Source organism: Rutidosis leptorrhynchoides, chromosome 1, assembly GCF_046630445.1.
Source record: "Rutidosis leptorrhynchoides isolate AG116_Rl617_1_P2 chromosome 1, CSIRO_AGI_Rlap_v1, whole genome shotgun sequence".
In the NCBI taxonomy this organism is placed as follows: Eukaryota; Viridiplantae; Streptophyta; class Magnoliopsida; order Asterales; family Asteraceae; genus Rutidosis; species Rutidosis leptorrhynchoides.
This window is the reverse complement of record NC_092333.1, coordinates 652,147,501-652,164,937: the sequence shown is the minus strand read 5'-3', so window position 1 is coordinate 652,164,937 and position 17,437 is coordinate 652,147,501. Positions and strand designations below refer to the sequence as shown.

At 34.2% G+C, this 17,437-nt stretch overlaps 2 pseudogenes; one reads left to right on the top strand and one right to left on the bottom strand.

Annotated features, from left to right (window-relative positions):
- Nucleotides 1-17,437, top strand: part of LOC139849911 (protein RAE1-like) — a 268,156-nt pseudogene that overhangs the window by 212,085 nt on the left and 38,634 nt on the right.
- The window catches only part of LOC139886457 (somatic embryogenesis receptor kinase 1-like), a 15,723-nt pseudogene continuing 14,330 nt past the window's right edge, over nt 16,045-17,437 (bottom strand).

Below are 17,437 nucleotides of genomic sequence, written 5' to 3'. Positions count from 1 at the left end.
GGATATCGTCATGAATACATTGTGTTTGAATTGATTAATGTAATGACGTAAAATGGTACGAGCTGTTTGGTTGGCAGCTCAGACCATCGACCTATGGTAGAGACCATCGGTCGAGGGACTAACACCATCGACCGTAGGTCAGAGACCACCGGCCGATGGTCGCTGTAATGATATATAAATATGGGTGTCGGGTTACATTGTTAGGTTACACACCCTAACCCTCTTGCTGTCGTATTTCGCTGTTACTATTGTCCCAGACCATACCCCAACCGAATACAATCATAAAGGCTTCGATTATATCAACATATTGTTGGTTAGATTGATCCCAAAGTAAACAACGTATTCGATTCATCCTAGTTTAGTGTTTTCCACCTCTAATCTAGTTATAACGTTTGATCTAAGGTCCCAGATCATCTACAATACTACCTTTTATAGATTTTTAAAAACTGTTTTTATTTATTATACGTAGTATTTAATAAGGATTACATTTACATATGTATTTATGTTATAAGAAAATTATAGTATTACTTTTGATTAATCAATAATTACTAATCAACTCTCTCTTTGTTCGGACCGAAACATATATGATATGGCTCGGTATTGCTTTGAGTTTTGTCGACCCATTCCGGTAAAAGATGCCTATCAACGTACTCTAAATACACTACCTGGTTATATACAAAATTATGTACAATTGCCTACATACATGATTAACGCATTACTAACGCATTACTAGAAGAAAGAATTAAAGAACAGACTGCTGAAGAGGCCAATGTGAAGCAAGTCAAAAGAAAGTGGGAGGAAAACGGTGATAAGAATCACCAATACAACAACAATAGCAATTACAACAATAATCGCAACAATTATCCCAACAATCGCAACATCAATCGCAACTACAACAAACGGCCCAACAACAACAACAACAACAACAACAACAACAACAACAACAACAACAACAACAATAACAACAACAACAACAACAACAACAACAACAACAACAACAACAACTACAACAATCATCCCAACAACAATATAACCGCAACAACAACAACAATCAGAAGCAGCTATGCCAAAGGTATGAAAAGTATCACTCGGGGTTCTACACCAAATTTTGCAACAAGTGTAAAAGAAATGGTCATAGCGCGGCGAAGTGTGAGGTCTACGGACCAGGGGTTAATAGAATGAAAGGAACAAATGGTGTCAGAACGAGTAATGGCAGAGCAAGTAGTGTCGGAGCAAGTTATGCCAATGTAGTTTGTTACCTGGCCACATTATTAGAAATTGCCCGAACCAGGAGAAAACGAATGGACAAAGCCGTGGAAGAGTTTTCAATATTAATGCGGCAGAGGCACAGGAAGACCCGGAGCTTGTTACGGGTACGTTTCTTATTGACAATAAATCTGCTTACGTTTTATTTGATTCGGGTGCGGATAGAAGCTATATGAGTAGAGATTTTTGTGCTAAATTAAGTTGTCCATTGAAGCCTTTGGATAGTAAATTTTTACTCGAATTAGCAAATGGTAAATTAATTTCAGCAGATAATATATGTCGGAATCGAGAAATTAAACTGGTTAGCGAAACATTTAAGATTGATTTGATACCAGTAGAGTTAGGGAGTTTTGATGTGATAATCGGTATGGACTGGTTGAAAGAAGTGAAAGCAGAGATCGTTTGTTACAAAAATGCAATTCGCATTATACGAGAAAAAGGAAAACCCTTAATGGTGTACGGAGAAAAGGGCAACACGAAGCTACATCTTATTAGTAATTTGAAGGCACAAAAACTAATAAGAAAAGGTTGCTATGCTGTTATAGCACACGTCGAAAAAGTACAAACTGAAGAAAAGAGCATCAATGACGTTCCCATTGCAAAAGAATTTCCCGATGTATTTCCGAAAGAATTACCGGGATTACCCCCACATCGATCCGTTGAATTTCAAATAGATCTTGTACCAGAAGCTGCACCAATAGCTCGTGCTCCTTACAGACTCGCACCCAGCGAGATGAAAGAAATGCAAAGCCAATTATAAGAACTTTTAGAGCGTGGTTTCATTCGACCAAGCACATCACCGTGGGGAGCTCCTATTTTGTTTGTCAAGAAGAAAGATGGTACATTCAGGTTGTGTATCGTCTACCGAGAGTTGAACAAACTTACCATCAAGAACCGCTACCCACTACTGAGAATCGACGACTTATTTGATCAACTACAAGGCTCATCTGTTTATTCAAAGATTGACTTACGTTCCGGGTATCATCAAATGCGGGTGAAAGAAGATGATATTCCAAAGACTGCTTTCAGAACACGTTACGGTCATTACGAGTTTATGGTCATGCCGTTTGTTTTAACTAATGCACCAGCTGTGTTCATGGACCTTATGAACCGAGTGTGTGGACCATACCTTGACAAGTTTGTCATTGTTTTCATTGATGACATACTTATTTACTCAAAGAATGACCAAGAACACGGTGAACATTTGAGAAAGGTGTTAGAAGTATTGAGGAAGGAAGAATTGTACGCTAAGTTTTCAAAGTGTGCATTTTGGTTAGAAGAAGTTCAATTCCTCGGTCACATAGTGAACAAAGAAGGTATCCAGGTGGACCCGACAAAGATCGAAACCGTTGAAAAGTGGGAAACTCCAAAAACTCCGAAACATATACGTCAATTTTTAGGATTGGCTGGTTACTACAGAAGATTCATCCAAGATTTCTCCAAAATAGCAAAACCCTTGACTGCATTAACGCATAAAGGGAAGAAATTTGAATGGAAGGATGAACAAGAGAAGGCGTTTCAATTATTGAAGAAAAAGCTAACTACGGCACCTATATTGTCATTGCCTGAAGGGAATGATGATTTTGTGATTTATTGTGATGCATCAAAGCAAGGTCTCGGTTGTGTATTAATGCAACGAACGAAGGTGATTGCTTATGCGTCTAGACAATTGAAGATTCACGAGCAAAATTATACGACGCATGATTTGGAATTAGGCGCGGTTGTTTTTGCATTAAAGACTTGGAGGCACTACTTATATGGGGTCAAAAGTATTATATATACTGACCACAAAAGTCTTCAACACATATTTAATCAGAAACAACTGAATATGATGCAGCGTAGGTGGATTGAATTGTTGAATGATTACGACTTTGAGATTCGTTACCACCCGGGGAAGGCAAATGTGGTAGCCGACGCCTTGAGCAGGAAGGACAGAGAACCCATTCGAGTAAAATCTATGAATATAATGATTCACAATAACCTTACTACTCAAATAAAGGAGGTGCAACAAGGAGTTTTAAAAGAGGGAAATTTAAAGGATGAAATACCCAAAGGATCGGAGAAGCATCTTAATATTCGAGAAGACGGAACCCGGTATAGGGCTGAAAGGATTTGGGTACCAAAATTTGGAGATATGAGAGAAATGGTACTTAGAGAAGCTCATAAAACCAGATACTCAATACATCCTGGAACGGGGAAGATGTACAAGGATCTCAAGAAACATTTTTGGTAGCCGGGTATGAAAGCGATGTTGCTAAATACGTAGGAGAATGTTTGACGTGTTCTAAGGTCAAAGCTGAGCATCAGAAACCATCAGGTCTACTTCAACAACCCGAAATCCCGGAATGGAAATGGGAAAACATTACCATGGATTTCATCACTAAATTGCCAAGGACTGCAAGTGGTTTTGATACTATTTGGGTAATAGTTGATCGTCTCACCAAATCAGCACATTTCCTGCCAATAAGAGAAGATGACAAGATGGAGAAGTTAGCACGACTGTATTTGAAGGAAGTCGTCTCCAGACATGGAATACCAATCTCTATTATCTCTGATAGGGATGGCAGATTTATTTCAAGATTCTGGCAGACATTACAGCAAGCATTAGGAACTCGTCTAGACATGAGTACTGCCTATCATCCACAAACTGATGGGCAGAGCGAAAGGACGATACAAACGCTTGAAGACATGCTACGAGCATGTGTTATTGATTTCGGAAATAGTTGGGATCGACATCTACCGTTAGCAGAATTTTCCTACAACAACAGCTACCATTCAAGCATTGAGATGGCGCCGTTTGAAGTACTTTATGGTAGAAAGTGCAGGTCTCCGATTTGTTGGAGTGAAGTGGGGGATAGACAGATTACGGGTCCAGAGATTATACAAGAAACTACCGAGAAGATCATCCAAATTCAACAACGGTTGAAAACCGCCCAAAGTCGACAAAAGAGCTACGCTAACATTAAAAGAAAAGATATAGAATTTGAAATTGGAGAGATGGTCATGCTTAAAGTTGCACCTTGGAAATGCGTTGTTCGATTTGGTAAACGAGGGAAATTAAATCCAAGGTATATTGGACCATTCAAGATTATTGATCGTGTCGGACCAGTAGCTTACCGACTTGAGTTACCTCAACAACTCGCGGCTGTACATAACACTTTCCACGTCTCGAATTTGAAGAAATGTTTTGCTAAAGAAGATCTCACTATTCCGTTAGATGAAATCCAAATCAACGAAAAACTTCAATTCATCGAAGAACCCGTCGAAATAATGGATCGTGAGGTTAAAAGACTTAAGCAAAACAAGATACCAATTGTTAAGGTTCGATGGAATGCTCGTAGAGGACCCGAGTTCACCTGGGAGCGTGAAGATCAGATGAAGAAGAAATACCCGCATCTATTTCCAGAAGATTCGTCAACACCTTCAACAGCTTAAAATTTCGGGACGAAATTTATTTAACGGGTAGGTACTGTAGTGACCCAAACTTTTCCATGTTTATATATATTAATTGAGATTAATATTTACATGATTAAATGTTTTCAACATGTTAAGCAATCAAACTTGTTAAGACTTGATTAATTGAAATATGTTTCATATAGACAATTGAACACCCAAGTTGACCGGTGTTCACGAACGTTAAAACTTGTAAAAACTATATGATGACATATATATGGATATATATATATATATATATATATATATATATATATATATATATATATATATATATATATATATATAGTTAACATGATACTATGATAAGTAAACATATCATTAAGTATATTAACAATGAACTACATATGTAAAAAAACAAGACTACTAACTTAATGATTTTTAAACGAGACATATATGTAACGATTATCGTTGTAAAGACATTTAATGTATATATATCATATTAAGACATATTAATACATGATAATATCATGATAATATAATAATTTAAAATCTCATTTGATATTATAAACATTGGGTTAACAACATTTAACAAGATCGTTAACCTAAAGGTTTCAAAACAACACTTACATGTAACGACTAACGATGACTTAACGACTCAGTTAAAATGTATATACATGTAGTGTTTTAATATGTATTTATACACTTTTGAAAGACTTCAATACACTTATCAAAATACTTCTACTTAACAAAAATGCTTACAATTACATCCTCGTTCAGTTTCATCAACAATTCTACTCGTATGCACCCGTATTCGTACTCGTACAATACACAGCTTTTAGATGTATGTACTATTGGTATATACACTCCAATGATTAGCTCTTAGCAGCCCATGTGAGTCACCTAACACATGTGGGAACCATCATTTGGCAACTAGCATGAAATATCTCATAAAATTACAAAAATATGAGTAATCATTCATGACTTATTTACATGAAAACAAAATTACATATCCTTTATATCTAATCCATACACCAACAACCAAAAACACCTACAAACACTTTCATTCTTCAATTCTCTTCATCTAATTGATCTCTCTCAAGTTCTATCTTCAAGTTCTAAGTGTTCTTCATATATTCTACAAGTTCTAGTTACATAAAATCAAGAATACTTTCAAGTTTGCTAGCTCACTTCCAATCTTGTAAGGTGATCATCAAACCTCAAGAAATCTTTGTTTCTTATAGTAGGTTATCATTCTAATACAAGGTAATAATCATATTCAAACTTTGGTTCAATTTCTATAACTATAACAATCTTATTTCAAGTGATGATCTTACTTGAACTTGTTTTCGTGTCATGATTCTGCTTCAAGAACTTCGAGCCATCCAAGGATCCGTTGAAGCTAGATCCATTTTTCTCTTTTCCAGTAGGTTTATCCAAGGAACTTAAGGTAGTAATGATGTTCATAACATCATTCGATTCATACATATAAAGCTATCTTATTCGAAGGTTTAAACTTGTAATCACTAGAACATAGTTTAGTTAATTCTAAACTTGTTCGCAAACAAAAGTTAATCCTTCTAACTTGACTTTCAAAATCAACTAAACACATGTTCTATATCTATATGATATGCTAACTTAATGATTTAAAACCTGGAAACACGAAAAATACCGTAAAACCAGATTTACGCCGTCGTAGTAACACCGCGGGCTGTTTTGGGTTAGTTAATTAAAAACTATGATAAACTTTGATTTAAAAGTTATTATTCTGGGAAAATGATTTTTATTATGAACATGAAACTATATCCAAAAATTATGGTTAAACCCAAAGTGGAAGTATGTTTTCTAAAATGGTCATCTAGACGTCGTTCTTTCGACTGAAATGACTACCTTTACAAAAACGACTTGTAACTTATTTTTCCGACTATAAACCTATACTTTTTCTGTTTAGATTCATAAAATAGAGTTCAATATGAAACCATAGCAATTTGATTCACTCAAAACGGATTTAAAATGAAGAAGTTATGGGTAAAACAAGATTGGATAATTTTTCTCATTTTAGCTACGTGAAAATTGGTAACAAATCTATTCCAACCATAACTTAATCAACTTGTATTGTATATTATGTAATCTTGAGATACCATAGACACGTATACAATGTTTCGACCTATCATGTCGACACATCTATATATATTTCGGAACAACCATAGACACTCTATATGTGAATGTTGGAGTTAGCTATACAGGGTTGAGGTTGATTCCAAAATATATATAGTTTGAGTTGTGATCAATACTGAGATACGTATACACTGGGTCGTGGATTGATTCAAGATAATATTTATCGATTTATTTCTGTACATCTAACTGTGGACAACTAGTTGTAGGTTACTAACGAGGACAGCTGACTTAATAAACTTAAAACATCAAAATATATTAAAAGTGTTGTAAATATATTTTGAACATACTTTGATATATATGTATATATTGTTATAGGTTCGTAAATCAACCAGTGGCCAAGTCTTACTTCCCGACGAAGTAAAAATCTGTGAAAGTGAGTTATAGTCCCACTTTTAAAATCTAATATTTTTGGGATGAGAATACATGCAGGTTTTATAAATGATTTACAAAATAGACACAAGTACATGAAACTACATTCTATGGTTGAATTATCAAAATCGAATATGCCCCTTTTTATTAAGTCTGGTAATCTAAGAATTAGGGAACATACACCCTAATTGACGCGAATCCTAAAGATAGATCTATTGGGCCTAACAAGCCCCATCCAAAGTACCGGATGCTTTAGTACTTCGAAATTTATATCATATCCGAAGGGTGTCCCGGAATGATGGGGATATTCTTATATATGCATCTTGTTAATGTCGGTTACCAGGTGTTCACCATATGAATGATTTTTATCTCTATGTATGGGATGTGTATTGAAATATGAAATCTTGTGGTCTATTATTAAGATTTGATATATATAGGTTAAACCTATAACTCACCAACATTTTTGTTGACGTTTTAAGCATGTTTATTCTCAGGTGATTATTAAGAGCTTCCGCTGTCGCATACTTAAATAAGGACGAGATTTGGAGTCCATGCTTGTATGATATTGTGTAAAAACTGCATTCAAGAAACTTATTTTGTTGTAACATACTTGTATTGTAAACCATTATGTAATGGTCGTGTGTAAACAGGATATTTTAGATTATCATTATTTGATAATCTACGTAAAGCTTTTTAAACCTTTAGTGATGAAATAAAGGTTATGGTTTGTTTTAAAATGAATGCAGTCTTTGAAAAACGTCTCATATAGAGGTCAAAACCTCGCAACGAAATCAATTAATATGGAACGTTTTTAATCAATAAGAACGGGACATTTCATTATAAACGATTCACAACAGTCGATTACATCGCGAGGTACTTGACCTCTATATGATACATTTTACAAACATTGCATTCGTTTTTGAAAAGACAATCTTTCATTATATCGAAAGTTGACGGCATGCATACTATTTTATAATATACCTAACTATAATTGACTTAATAATAATCTTGATGAACTGAACGACTCGAATGCAACGTCTTTTGAAATATGTCATGAATGACTCCAAGTAATATCTTTAAAATGAGCAATTGCACAGCAGAACACTTCTTTCATACCTGGGAATAAACATGCTTTAAAGACCAAAAGGTTGGTGAGTTCATTAGTTTAACATAAATAATCATTTCCATCATTTTAATAGACCACAAGATTTTCATTTTCAGTTCTCATAAATATACGTCCCATGCATAGAGACAAAAAATATCATTCATATGGATTGAACACCTGGTAACCGACATTAACTAGATGCATATAAGAATATCCCCTATCATTCCGGGAAACCCTTCGGACATGATATAAAACAACATCGAAGTACTAAAGCATCCGGTACGTTGGATGGGGTTCGTCGGGCCCATAGATTTATCTTTAGGATTCGCGTCAATTTGGAGATCGGTTTCCAAATTCTTAGGTTACCAAGCAAAAGGGGCATATTCGGCTTCGATCATTCAACCATATAATGTAGTTTCGATTACTTGTGTCTATTTCGTAAAACATTTATAAACGCATCGCATGTATTCTCAGTCCCAAAAATATATATTGCAAAAGCATTTAAAAAGGGAGCAAATGAAACTCACCTATTGTATTTTGTAGTAAAAATACATACGACGACATTGAACAAAAGTAGGGATGGCCTTGGATTCACGAACCTATATCATTCATATATTTATTAAAGCATATACTTGTAATCGAACAAGTTTAAGTATTATTATCAATTTTTATTTGTGATATAAATAATATTATGTTAGTTAATATAATAAAAATCTAATATTAGTATACTTATGATATACGTAGTAGATATATATCTTTATATAATATCTTTTGTTTGTAAAAAAAATAATTATAATTAAAAATAATATAATGATAATAATAATATTTAAATTGGGAAATAATAATAATAATAATAATAATAATAATAGTAATAATAATAATAATAATAATAAAAATGATAGTAAAATTAATAATGATAAAACTAATAATAATAATGATAACATTAAAAATGATACTTTTAAATGATAATTTTAATAAAGATGACTATTTTACTCATTTTAATAAAAATTACTTTTAACAATAATAAAAATAATAATGTCAATAATAAAATAAATATTAATAATAATAATAATAACTATAATAATAATGATAATACTTATAATACTTATATAAATGATAATAGTGTAACTATATTAGTGATAATAATAAAAATCATGATATTCATAATAGTAATCCACATAACAATAATATCAATATCTAATAATAATAATAATAATAATAATAATAATAATAATAATAATAATAATAATAATAATAATAATAATAATAATAATAACAATAATAATAATAATAATAATTGTTAAGATATAATAAATAATAATTAGTAATATACCTAAATAAAGAGTGGGATTGGATCTGGATTATAGGCTCAAACTCGATCGAGGTAGCAGAACACACACACACACACAGGCGAAAAAAAAACAATTAATCAAAGTTCATGCTCTTCTTCGATTCATCAACAGATCGATCAGGCAAAAATCATGAATGTTTAATAGGGCATCGATTCGTTTGTCTGATCAAGAGAAAAACCTAGCCACCAAAACACGACCCATGAAGATCACAACCGTCATTATTGGCCTTCATCATCAATTAATCAAGTAACCAGTTCATCGATTGATTCCAGGTAATCGGTTAATTAATTCATCAAGTATGTATTTGAGTCAAAAAAAAAATCACTTAATTTCTTTAATCCCTTTATAATTTCCGTATAATTATTTGGGTGAGTAAGAACATTAACTAATGATTGTTCTTGATGGGTTTGATAATTGTAACCAAAAGAAAATATTTGATTAGGGTTATCGGTGGTTTACGAACAGGAACACAAACGCAAATTTGTTCATCTTCCTGGGTTTTGTTCCAAATTAGAAATCAATGGTAATAGTTGTCATGGATTTGGTTTTGGGATGTTATTCTACTTCGAGCAATAGGTGAGATATAGTGGTAATTTGGTGATGATTTTAGGGTTTGTCGAGCAGTAAAAAAAATAAAGAAGTGTTCATGATGTTCTTGGTGGATTGTTGATCGGTTAAATTGAGCCTAAAACAGAATACAAATACAGCATCATCACTTGTAACTGTAATTGGTTAAATGATGGGGTTCGACACAGAGACAGTTGCAGCAGATAGTATATGGCTAAGAAGCTTGCAGGTTTGATAATTGTTTGATTGATCAATTATATAACTAGTGTTTTCAATTTATGATATATATATATATAATCATATATGTGTTGGTTTGATTTGTTGCGGTGGTTCACAAAGGTTCAAGTGGTGCTCGATTTTGGATTGGAAGAAACGGAAATAAAGATAGTAGTAGCATCGTTTTTAATGAGGTTTCATGGTGGAGGCGGTTTAAGGTGATAGAGAAGAAACAGAAACAGATAAAGCTCGATCATGGCAGCGGGTTGTGGTTGATGGGTGTCAATATGGTTGGATGATTGTCGAGTAAACCGAAGTGGAAACTAGCAGCAGTCTAAACGATTGTAGTAGTGGTTAATCAATGATGGTAAAAGGTGATGGGGAGGTGAGTTTTGATGGTCTCTTTAACACCCCGCCAAATTACCATCTGACGGCGCGTTAATCAAGGTCCCACAGTTAACAGTTACGTCCTCTATAAGAGACGTTTAAAGCAACCGCATTTAATTTTATTAAAAATTGACTTCAAAACATAAGTCAATAAACTCCAAAATAGAAACACTGTTGTGATCGTAACCACAAGCCAACAATATTTAAACAGTTACAAAAGTTTTAAATGCGAAAGTAATTAATGTTCTTTAAATAATATGCTGACTCCACGGCCAGACCATGCAGCAAACACAGTGGAATTCTAACTCTTAAGGACCTGAGAATAAAACACGCAAAAACAGGTCAACAAATAATGTTGGTGAATCTACAGGTTTAAAGTAATGTAACAGTGTCTGAAAACAGTTATCAGAAAAATAGTTTAATTTCCTTGACCACGAGATTTTACAAGTACAACTCCAATTTGCGAAACATTTGCATAATCTATGAGCACCTGAATACTAGCAATGACCCGAGTATAGAATCCACTATACCCGCCTTTACCTCATAAAATGTTATACACTTGTTCGAGTGTCTTAATGTTCAAAGTAAATGCACCACAGTTTTTATAGCGGGTGAGGTTGTCAACCTAACAGATCCGTCCATCTAAATTGTGCCTACACCGATGGTATTTAAAGTATTCAAGCTAGAGGCTTTTTGAACAAACTCAATATGCATATATAGTACTCGTGTCAATACAAAAGCATTTGATAATGTAAGTATAACAGCATGTATTCTCATCCCTGAAAAACATGTAAAAAGCGAGACTGTAGACTCACCTTGAATAAAGCTCGGATTGAAAAGTGGACAAATAACTTGTATGGTTTAGTGCCGAGTAATGCAACCTAAGTATACGTATTCAGGTTGGTCAACATATATGTCTTAAGCAAATGTGGTTTCATAGTGTAAGTTGTCTTATTGCTCGACTCGACGCTTTTCAAAGTAAAAGTCAACATATAGTCAACTAGATCATGCAAGTCAACCAAAGTCAACCAAAGTCAAACTAAAAGTCAAACTTGGTCAAAGTAGTCAACTAAGGTCAACATCAGTAGGTTCATATCAAATGTTGGTCAACATATCAAACCTAAGTCAAACAACACGTTTTAGGCCATACATGGTCAATTTCACAATTTCAGTTTATCGTTGTGCACAAAGTTCATGTACATGTAGCAAACATAGCATATTATATCATAGTACAAAATTCATGCAAACATGGCAAACTCCAGATCATAAGTATACTCAAAATAGATTCCAAAAAGTCTGGCCAGGGTCTCATACGATAATTAAAATTCAGGAATCAGAAGGGATATATTTATGGTTTGCCAAGTCAGTTTCTGACAGCGTACTGATTTCGTTTTGGCTATAACCGGAGCTAGGGACATGCAATTGATACAAGACCAGTGGCGGTTCAAGGACAAGTTAAACTAACACATATCAAAAATCGAGCAATTTTTGTTTAGCCAATTTGTACAGACTAACCGATATTTACTGATCTATCAGTTTTGGATAGTAACTAGACATGTCAACTTATCAAACTTATAACTCATGGCAATTAACGTTTTCAGATGTTAACATGCAAATTAAATATGTCAATGAACATATGAAATAACATAATCCATAAGATCGAAGCATCAATCAATTTCTAGTCCACTCTAGGTAATTATTTCTAGCATTAAAACAGTTTCGGTACACTTTAACGTATGAATCTTCATTTAAACATATCGGGAGCATTACAAAAGCTTTTGATGCAATTCTTAAGTCTAACATGCATGATTTTTCACAAGAATTACAGTAGTACACTTTTCATTAGCTAATTCAATAAACACATATCTCAGAGAATTCAGATTTCAATTATAAACTAGTCAAAACTTCGATTTAGCATATCTTAAGCATACGGTAACGAAATCAAGTGAAATCAAAGCCTAAAGTTAATAGTTTTTCGAAAGCTAAACATCTAAACATGTTAAATGATCAGATCGAAAGTTAACTCTCATCAGATCCTTGAAATACAATTCGTTTTTCATGTAAACAATATCAATTGATCAAATTAACGACTAACAACGAGTAATAACACAATCAATTGAGCACTAGACTTGACTACACTATGTAATTGAATAAAATTAGATTTAATTGAATTGGGATCAGTGTAATTATACCTCAAAACACAATTTGTGTATACTAGCGTGTAGAGAACGACGATCGGAGCAAGATTGATCAACGAGTAAGAGCAAACAAGCAAGTTTGATGGTTGATTTGTGTGTGTGTGTTTGAAGTGAAGAAGAAGAGAGGGAGGAGGAATGAGCTGCACTCTTGTGGATGTATGATAGAATGAGAATGTAATAATTGTATAGACAATTATCTAGTTAGTCATTTAGTGCTTAAAACTAAAAGTCAACAAACAAGAGCTTAAAACTAATAGTCAACATGCATGGGCCTAAAACTAATAGTCAATATGCATGGGCTACTCATGAGATCAATGATGATGATGTATGAGGTCATGGCCATGTGGCCTCGGGCTCAGGTCTCGACTCGTTTTGCGTAAAAGCTTGTACTCGTGGTCCATTTCAAGTGCCGTTTAGTCGTACCGAAAACCCGGAACGCTAAACCGATCGTTAAAACGCAACCAAATGTTTAATTTATTAAAAACCCAATAAATTAAATATTTAAAAAAAAAGTTAATAATTAATAAATTAATTATTAAAATAAACCCGAGCGTTTCGTTGCTCGAAAAGCAGTTATCAAAACCGTATCGTTTTTATCGTATTTCTTTATCTGAAATATTTATTCGCATTAATATCAACCCATATTAATTATTGTAACCCTCCAAGGATCAAGTATGTATTTATTACATATAAACGCATAAAATTCAAGTAATCGTCGTTAAATTAATTAACAGAAAGTTAACGGAAGTGACGGAAAAAGCAGGGTTGTTACAGTCTCGGACAAGAAAACGGTTAATACCAACAATCAAATGGGTTTGTGTTGTGATTCGAATAGTGGGTTCTGGGTCTCTTGTTCGGTTCAAGCAAAAGGAAACAACAAAGATGGTGGGTTTCTTTTATTGATGGTGGTAAGTTTGTTTTGGATTGATTTTGATGGTGTTCAAGAGTAGAAAGATTGATAGTAGATGGAAGATATAGATATGGGTGCTTGTATTTGGAAGAGAAAGAAAAATAATAGAAACAAACGAGTATCACTAGTACATTTTACAAATTGATGCATGCACTTAAAGGACAAAATATTATTGTAGTAGATTAGTATCAATTAAACACAGTGACAACTAATTAAACACAGTAATAACAACTGATTGTGTGAATCTTGGATGCATGTATGAGTATATAATATAAAATGAAACCTACATTAATAATCGATATAGACAAGAGTGGGAAAAAGAAAAGGTGTGGTAAATTGTATGTGGGGTTCTCATTTACGCGATACAATTAGATGATGTGTTTGTGATAGTGCATGTATGTATGGTATATATATAGCATAATATGAGAACAAATACCAATCACACATCGATTATGATTATAGAAAGGCAAAGGAATAATATTAAAGTTTAAAGTTTAAGTTATTGTAAAAAAAACACTTAGTGTGAATGTTACTAGTAGGCCCAATTAAATGGAATCCAAATTATTTCGCTAAATGATAAATGAGGCTAGTATATGCTGTCTCCCATCATTAAGAGTTAAAATCTTATTTCATTTTAGTGTGAATTAAGGATACTCTCAACCTCAAATGAAATATAGTCAGTGTTAAAGTTTATTAAATAACTAATAAATATGTTATAAATAAGTCTAAAAATTTATAGAGCAAATTTTCGTCACGGTCCTCCTGTCAAGGACCCAACTCTCTATCGGAGCCTTGCAGGCGCATTACAGTACCTAACATTCACTCGCCCAGATATCTCATACGCTGTTCAGCAAATTTACCTTTTCATGCACGATCCTCGGGGACAGCACATGCATGCCCTCAAACGGACCATTCGCTATATACAGGGTACTAGTGATCTCGGTTTACAGTTATATGCATCATCTCTCACTACTTTGGTTGCATACTCTGACACTGATTGGGCCGGCTGTCCAAGTACCAGACGCTCTACCTCTGGCTACCGTGTTTTTCTCGGTAACAACCTTCTCTCATGGTCGTCAAAGCGGCAACTCATGCCCTCTCGCTCTAGTGCCGAAGCGGAGTACCGTGGGGTTGCCAACGCCATTGCAGAGACTTGCTGGATCCATAACCTTCTCCGCGAGCTTCATTGTCCTCTCACCTCCTCTACTTTGGTATACTGTGATAACGTCAGCTCGGTCTGCCTGTCGACTAACCCAGTTCAGCATCAGCGAACTAAGCACATTGAGATCGACATTCACTTTGTTCGCGATCTTGTCGCTTAGGGGCAGGTACGGGTTCTTCATGTGCCATCCATATATCAGTTTGCTAACATCTTCACCAAAGGTCTCCCGTATGCATTGTTTGATGAGTTCAGATCCTGTTTGAGCGTCCACAATACTCCCGCTTCAACTGCGGAGGATGTTAGCCGATATGATTCTTAGCCCACTTATTATGTTGCTTGGGCCTAGCCCATTTGTATCTCTTAGGTTTCGGCTATATATACTTTTGTATGATGTACTACTGATTTCAATCAAGATAATGAAATACCTACTTTAACACATACTAATTACTAATCTTACTTTACAATACAAAAATAACTAATACTAATAAATAAATAAAATATTTTAAACATTTTGGAGATACATAGCCAGTTTGATCTGATTTGTTTAGTGAACTATTCTACATGAAATATCCCTGCCAAAAATTTCTTGGTTATGTTAAAACAATATACTGCTACATATCAAACTATACATGTTGAATTGAAAAATTAAGCATAAGTATCAAATAGGACCAAAATTACCAAGAAAATGTGTTTATTTTGTTCATCTGGTTTTTACTACATTAACATTTGGGGTTACTTTGCACATGATACTCTTACTCACCTTCCAATCTATAAACACGATTAAGATTTTAGACAACAACAAAGACCAAAACTCTAGACACAATCCAAAACAGAATAAAATAATAATTTTCATACGCACAATGATGATAAAAGCGATTTCGATAATCTTCAGATTCTACAAAGAAATATACCTGAAACCCACTATAAAGATCACCAATTGATCATCTGGGACCAGATAATTCGTCAGAACGAAGATTATACGTTGAATCTGCAATAATCCAATCACTATTCAGTTTATATATATTGAATTCTTGCCTAGACTGTCACCTTCCAGCAATCTCACTATGTCCGTCATTTTGAGGCCCTCTAACGGAGTTCCTTGTGTGCACAATAGCGCCACCTGGATCAAGTAGCATGACATCATCATCGTTTGCAAGACAGGCAAGATCAAATGCCCTTTGCCCAGTTATGAGCTCAAGAAGCATTACACCGTAGTACCCAAAAACATCAATTTTCTCTGAAGATTTTTGGGTCAATGGGTACTTAGGGACTATGTGCCCAATTGTACCACGAACAGCTGTCGTAACGTGAGTATCTTTATAGTCCATTAGCTTAGACAACCCATAATCTCCAACAACTGCTTCAAATTCTTCTTCCAATAATATATTTGCAGCTCTGACATCATGATGAATGATCTTCGGGTCATAATGATCATGCAAATAAGCAATACCTCTTGCAGACCCCAATGCAATTCACTTTCATATTGGCCAATCAAGCGGCTCCTGTGTATCACGTCTCTCTACAATTATTTCATTAAAAACGTATTGTTAGAAGATACGTGTTGACTTTTTTGGTCAAAGCTGCATCAAAAAACACAACTTTCCTACCTCTTAAGCATAAGGTGACACCCCCATCAGCCATATATATGGATAAACAAACATACGCTCAATGGGGGTCATGCAAAATCCTAGTAAGCGAAGTAGATTTCGATGCACGACCATACTGATCATTTCAACTTCCGTCTGAAACTACAGTTCTCAGCCATGAGTTCGTTCCTCTTTTAGCCTTTATAGCTACCAACGTTCCATCCGCTAACAGACCTTTGTAAATTTTACCAAATCCATCTCGCCCTAAAATATGTCCATTATTGAAATTATCGGTTGCAACTTGAAGTTCACGAAGTGAAAACCTTTTCAATTGCCCCAAATGAACCTCGGGATCCTCTTCAGCTGCATATACATATAAATAAGTGTCTAGATAAGTACCATAAATTTTTTTTTAAAATGTTAGAAAAATGAAGGTAAGTATGTGAGTGACATTCTACTAACCAGGTACATCAAATTGTAGAGATCCGTCCTAATCCATCCGGACAAAGTCCATATTGATTATAAACGATTCACAACAGTCGATTACATCACGAGGTACTTGACCTCTATATGATACGTTTTACAAATATTGCATTCATTTTTGAAAAGACAATCTTTCATTATATCGAAAGTTGACGGCATGCATACTATTTTATAATATACCTAACTATAATTGACTTAATAATAATCTTGATGAACTGAACGACTTGAATGCAACGTCTTTTGAAATATGTCATGAATGACTTCA